The sequence below is a fragment of the Falco naumanni genome, chromosome 4 (genome assembly GCF_017639655.2).
Source record: "Falco naumanni isolate bFalNau1 chromosome 4, bFalNau1.pat, whole genome shotgun sequence".
NCBI lineage: Eukaryota > Metazoa > Chordata > Aves > Falconiformes > Falconidae > Falco > Falco naumanni.
In genome coordinates this window covers 90552672-90558491 of record NC_054057.1, presented here as the reverse complement: position 1 = coordinate 90558491, position 5820 = coordinate 90552672, and the positions used below count along the sequence as shown (strand labels likewise).

Genomic DNA, 5820 nt, shown 5'->3' with positions numbered 1-5820 from the left:
GCTTTGAGCCTTTGCTTTAAACCCATTGCTTTCAGATTTTGTTTTATTAATTCATTGCATTAATTTTTAATAACATGATTTTCCACTGGAAGATGGATGGAAGATGCTTATTACGTGGTTGTTGATCATGAGTCTTCTTGCAGAACTGGTTCTTCTGGCAACCTGTTGCATTTGGCGCAAAATCTTGGGAGTCAGTACTTCGTCCGCTCCAAAGCAATGACGACACAGAAATGAGATGTCAGTGAGGAGGATCCAGAACGCTTCATGCTTTGCTAAGGTGAACATTTTTGTGGAGGCAGATTGCAGTCTTTATCCTCATTGTCTGGTCTTGTTATGCCCTCCAAAATCTTGCCAAGCCACAACATTTCTTTTGCATAATTTTTGGAGAGTGATCTACAAGGTTTTAGTAGCTGGAGAGAGTAAGCTGTATGAGTGCCACCTCTTCAAGAGCAAGACTCTGATGCTCGGTAGCCAGTGGGCTAAACTGCGTGGGGTCTCAGCATGGTGGTGGCTGTCAGAGCCAAGCACAGCCCAGCTGGTGCTCAGGAGTGCAAATAAGGCTTGAACAAATATATCCTCTTCCCCTGTATCAGAGAAAGAAACCCTGAGGCTAATCATTGAATTCCTTGCCCTATGTTATTTACTTAAGAACAGTGATAGGAAAAGGGAGGGAAGCTGGACCTTTCTAGGAGTCCTGCAGGCACTGGAACAGCTGTGAGGCTTCTGCTGTGCAGCTGGTATCATCTGCCCACATTTCTTGGTGACTCATGGAATGCTGTATCATCACATAAACAAAGGTCTAGTTCCACCGCTCTTATACACGTGTATGAACAGATGCATCTACCTACAGTGATGAAGGCAGTTGTAAAATATATCCTAAAGAAAAAAATAGTGATGTAGACAAATTTCAAATTTAGAAACAAGAGCAGTTTACTAGTTTCTCCTGGCAATAGTTTTTCTTTGATTTCAATTCATACATATATATATATATCTATAGCTAGGAGAGGAGACTTCAACCGGTGCCTATAAAAAGGTTGATACAATGTGTCTTGGGTTGTTTTATAGTTACTGCTTAACCATCTCTCAGACTTCTTACTGGGCTTCAACAGATGATTTCCAGGACTGGAACTGCCATCTCTGTATAAAATGACAGATGCGATAAACTGCTGAAAAGCTGGGGACTTTGTTGCTTTCCTTTCCTTTCAGGAAAAAGAACATAAGAAAATGATGGGGTTGTGACCAGATGCATGGGCATACCATACCTGTGTAGCTACAACCTATAGGGTTTTACTTTCCATAGTAGAAGACTGAGGGTCTGCTAGATTACTGACAGTGAGGAATTCCTACAGATGTCTGGTGGCAGTGTGAATTCTGTCTTGTACCTCCCTAGGAAAATATATAAAAAAGCAATTTACTGCTGAAAGCATCCTTTCCTCCTCCTGCTCCACTTTCAATACTGTGCACAGTATCGTGTATCAATGTCTACTTACCTGACATGGCTTTTCTGCTCATATGAAGACACTGGGCAGAAGAGAAAACTCTGCTTTGGGAATTATATTTTTGTTTGGGTTTTTTTTGTTTTGTTTTCTCTCCACACTTGGTCTTGTCCATCTAGAGGAAAAAAATGGTAAGTTAAGCAGGAGTGGGAAGTCTGCAAACTCTCTGTGTTCCCTGGCTTTTTTTGTTTGGTTGGTTGATTTGTTTTGGTTTTTAATGTGCGAAATGAGCAAGGTGAGTGGTCTAGTAGAGGAGGAGAGTAGACTCTATTGGGTATGTAGCCATAGACCATAGGTGTCCTGGGACCTGGCAGTGGTGAGAGGCCAGCAGTCCAAGGACCCACCTTATTTTTCTTTGTTCTTTCCCTAATTTCTGCTCACATGCCATCACTTAGTTGATGTAAAAAAAAGGATGAGTTCTCTGTGCATGTAGTTTGCCCTGTGGTCTGACACAAATCATATCAGTTTCTGTGGTTTTGCTCTTCTGCTTGTGCATGGATCTCTTTCCCAAAGACTATGTCCTGTTGTTTTATTCATGGGTGGCCTAATAGGAGATACTTGAGAAAAAAAAGTCAGATTTTGTCTAATTTTGTTCACTGCTCAATACCTTAGCAAATAACAAGCAGGTTTCACCACATTCTCCTTTGCTTGCTCTTTAGTAGACTTGTAATTCCCATCCATGCGTGTAGGCAGTGAGACTCCTAAATAAGCCATGTACTGACTTCAGGTCTGAATGTGATGAACATTACCTGCTCCAAAATGAATATGGTAGGAAAATTTGGTTTGTCACAGTACAATGCCGATGGAATATTGCTTTTTTTGCCATTAAACTGTGATATACAGTGGTTAATAAACCATGCCCTCTTTATATGCATACCTGTGAAACATTATCTTCACTATATGTTTAGTCTTATTTTCTATACAGTTTCAAATGCATCATGCTAAACTTCTCATAATAACCTTCTTGTAAGAATAATTCTTTGTCTTTACAGTGCTGAACATCAGTAAAAAAGACCAGGTTTACAGCAAGCCGAGTGGAGAAGTGTCACGGCTTTCCAGGTTTCAGGTTTCGCTGCGACTGCAGCTAATCACCATGCCCTCAGGTGCTGGCTTTGGCTACGCTCTCTGAATCGGGGGTAATTCAGGGGTTACCGCAGAGTTTCAGCTCTGTGACACAGAACGGGAGTTGTTCTGAAGTTCCAGTGAAAGTGAAAAGGTAACAAAGTCCTTTTCCCCAGAGGGAAATAACAAATACCCACCATACAGAATTCCTTGCAGAAAGGATTCAAGGTACTGATTTAAACCCAGCCAAAACTCCAATAATCTTCAGACAAATGTACACAAGAGAAAGTAAATGTGATTATTAAACATATTTTCTCTGTCAGGCTCCACCTTTCTGAGGTTTTAATCGGTGTACTTGACCTAGGAATTCTGCTTGGTATGATAATGGAAACTGGTACTGATGAACATGAGCGAAACTGAGAAAATACCTTTTCTTGGCATGACTCAAAGATGCACAGGTAGAGCTGCCAACTGAAACTTAAGAGAAATCATCAAGAGCTCCCAGCTCAACGACAGACCCGGAGGAAACTCTGACCACAGTTAAGTTAGAGTGCCAAAAAAGTTGAAGCTAGAGGAAAGAACAAACCTGTTTCCTAAGCACAGAAAGGTGTTTTCTGGTATAAATTCTGGACTGAATTTAAACTGTAACATTTAAGCCAGGATAGCCCTTGTGAGGAGGAACTTATTCTGAGAGGAGATTTAGATTGAACTACAAGTTATCGCATTGATCAAGTTCTCCACATAGTCAGCTCCAGCAAACTTATTTTTTAAGGGCATGTAGGCACCTGCATAATTTCCAGAAGTGTTTATTTAATCATATCAACAGAAGTGCCTAGGCACTTTTCAGAATCCCACTGGGAGCTTTATGAAAGAGCTAAAGCGGTCGTAACATGGATAGCTATTTTTTATGATCGTTAATGTTGATCTTTGCATTGCAGGCGCTTTTGGCATTACAAATTTGAGCATAACCACAGACAAACAGGGTGCTATTCTTGTTGTTGTACCCAGAGTATTTAAGATTTATAAATCTAGATTTATGCCAGTGTCACTGTGGGCATTTCAGCTTTCAACCTGATTTCATATTCCCTTTGTCCACTGCTAGTCCGTGAAACATATGCTTCTCATAATTGAATGATTTAGTCACTTAATCACCCTTGAGCATTGATCTCTCTATAACCTTATTTTATAATAAAGATTTAATGTCATTCTTGGAGGTTGTAACAGATACCTGAGTTTTAGTCTTGCTTCAGTTCAGTGAAACTGCTAACATGTTTTTATCTTTTGATAGCACTTTTTTAAAAAAGGCAAGCAAAAAAATAAATCTCTTATCTGAGTTGTGTTAACAAGTATTTTACGTGCTGTTGAATATTTCAATAAAAAGGTTTTTGTACTGGGGTCAATGACTATTTTGAAGACACTGGTCTGCTTTTAAGACCTAAAACTTAAGTGAAGCAAGGAGTCATGATCAAACATTACATGGAACAGATTCTGATCCTTTCTAAATAGTGCAAAGTAACTTCATTCCTGTTTCGCCAGGTTTGCCCTGGGGGCGTGAGCCACTGCAGATCTCCTACTGGGATCAGAATCTTGCCCAGCACTGGAATAAAAGGGTATTTTGTGAGTGAAAGGCTCCCAGTTAATCACTCAGATCTAGGGCACACTTTTCATGGCTGTATAGCCTGTGAGAATTGCCTTAATTCATCTCTGTCTCTGAATAAGATTTGGATGGCAGAATTGCTCTGCTAACCTGAAATTGAGTTAACTTGACAGCCAGCGAGTAGCATTGTTATTGGCTGAATACCATTGATTTTGATATGACATATTTCTTGCTAATGGGAACATTTATATTACCTGTATTTTCAAAAAGCAGGAGGAAGGAAAAAAGATTTACCACAACAGTATCAATATTTCAAGGGCAGGCAATGCAGTAGGGAACACTCTGGCTTTTGTAGCATTGCTTTTATTGATTGCTATAGGTCTAGAAAAACATTTTCACCTTTCTTCTCCACTCCTTTTCCCTTCAGAGACTGCAAATGCATGTGAAGAGGAAAATTAACATAAAGAGGAAAAAATATGAAAAAGCAACTGTAGTTCCATGAGGAAACCTGAAATATTAAATGAGTTTGCTCAAAGTGAGTGCTGTATAATATAAAGAACTAAACAGGAGAGTTTAAAGCAGATATAGGGACAGTAATAACTGATGGGCATTCTCAGAGGAATTATTTGCATTTGTAACAGGTTGGATTTGAAGTCCTGGTTTGCCTGGTTCCTGTGTGCTGGGAGAAACTGGGCTGGTTTCTGTGGGGTGACACCAGAGGCTATAAGGATGCATGTAACTGAGAATTTCAGCCCTACAGCTACAGAGAAAATGTGGTTTCACTAGAGACCAAAGCAAGATCTTTCCTGCTGGTGCCCCTGCAGGGGCTGGACTCCGTGATGCTGGAGAAGTGCCGATGTACCATTGCACCAGTGGAGTTTCCTTTGCGTCTGCCCCAGCAGCAATCGGGCATCCTGCTTGTCTGCTGCCCTTCCCCAGAAAACCTGAGCGTGTTCTGTGCCGAAGGACTCTTCTTTTAACTTGGGCAATGGATTGTTTTTTGCTCTTTTCTCTTGTGAGTAAGAGTAGGAGATGACCCGTGAAACACATGAAGATGTTTGTGAGTCACAGCAAGGAAGATGAGAACAGAATTAACATTTTGGGCTGGAAAGTTAAAAGAGGCAGCTGAGTGAAGCTGTAAGTCATGCTTTCTATGCTGTCCTTCAACAGAAGGGAAAGGAAACTTTAATAATAAAGTAGGAAACTTTAAGTGAGAAGAGTAATAAAGCAGCCAACAGGCAAATTGAAGGAGCAAGGTTCCAGACTTTGCAGAGGTGTGAGAAGGTACAACAGCTTCCTCGGCTTCCTCCAAAGGAGAGCTGTTGTATTTTGTTGAATGAAGGTTATGGACAAGAAGATGGGTTTAGAAGATACCTACAAATCCTAAAAGACATGGAGATTTTTAAAATAATGTTGTCTATTTATAATATTACTGGTAACTGATTTCTGGATTGCTAACAGATTTCATAATGGTGTTAGAAAACAGATGAACAGACTTGCCCTACCCAGTACATTTTTAACTTTGCAAGTAATGCTAAACTTCCAAAGTTAGTCTGACTTTAGAGGCACAACTTCTTTGAAATGAGCCAGGGAAAAAAGTTAACATGATACAGCCAAGCCGATAGGAATTACATTGGTTTGGTCTGATTTTGCAAAACTGACAGA

The 5820-nt window shown here is 40.2% G+C and overlaps 1 long non-coding RNA gene across 1 annotated transcript; it reads left to right on the top strand.

Moving 5' to 3' along the window:
- The first annotated feature begins 2494 nt into the window (after window positions 1-2494).
- On the top strand, window positions 2495-5541 carry LOC121087752. Its single transcript, XR_005827723.1, has 3 exons — window positions 2495-2712; window positions 4583-4690; window positions 4797-5541. It is a non-coding gene; the product is annotated as an uncharacterized LOC121087752 (long non-coding RNA).
- Window positions 5542-5820: the final 279 nt, after the last annotated feature.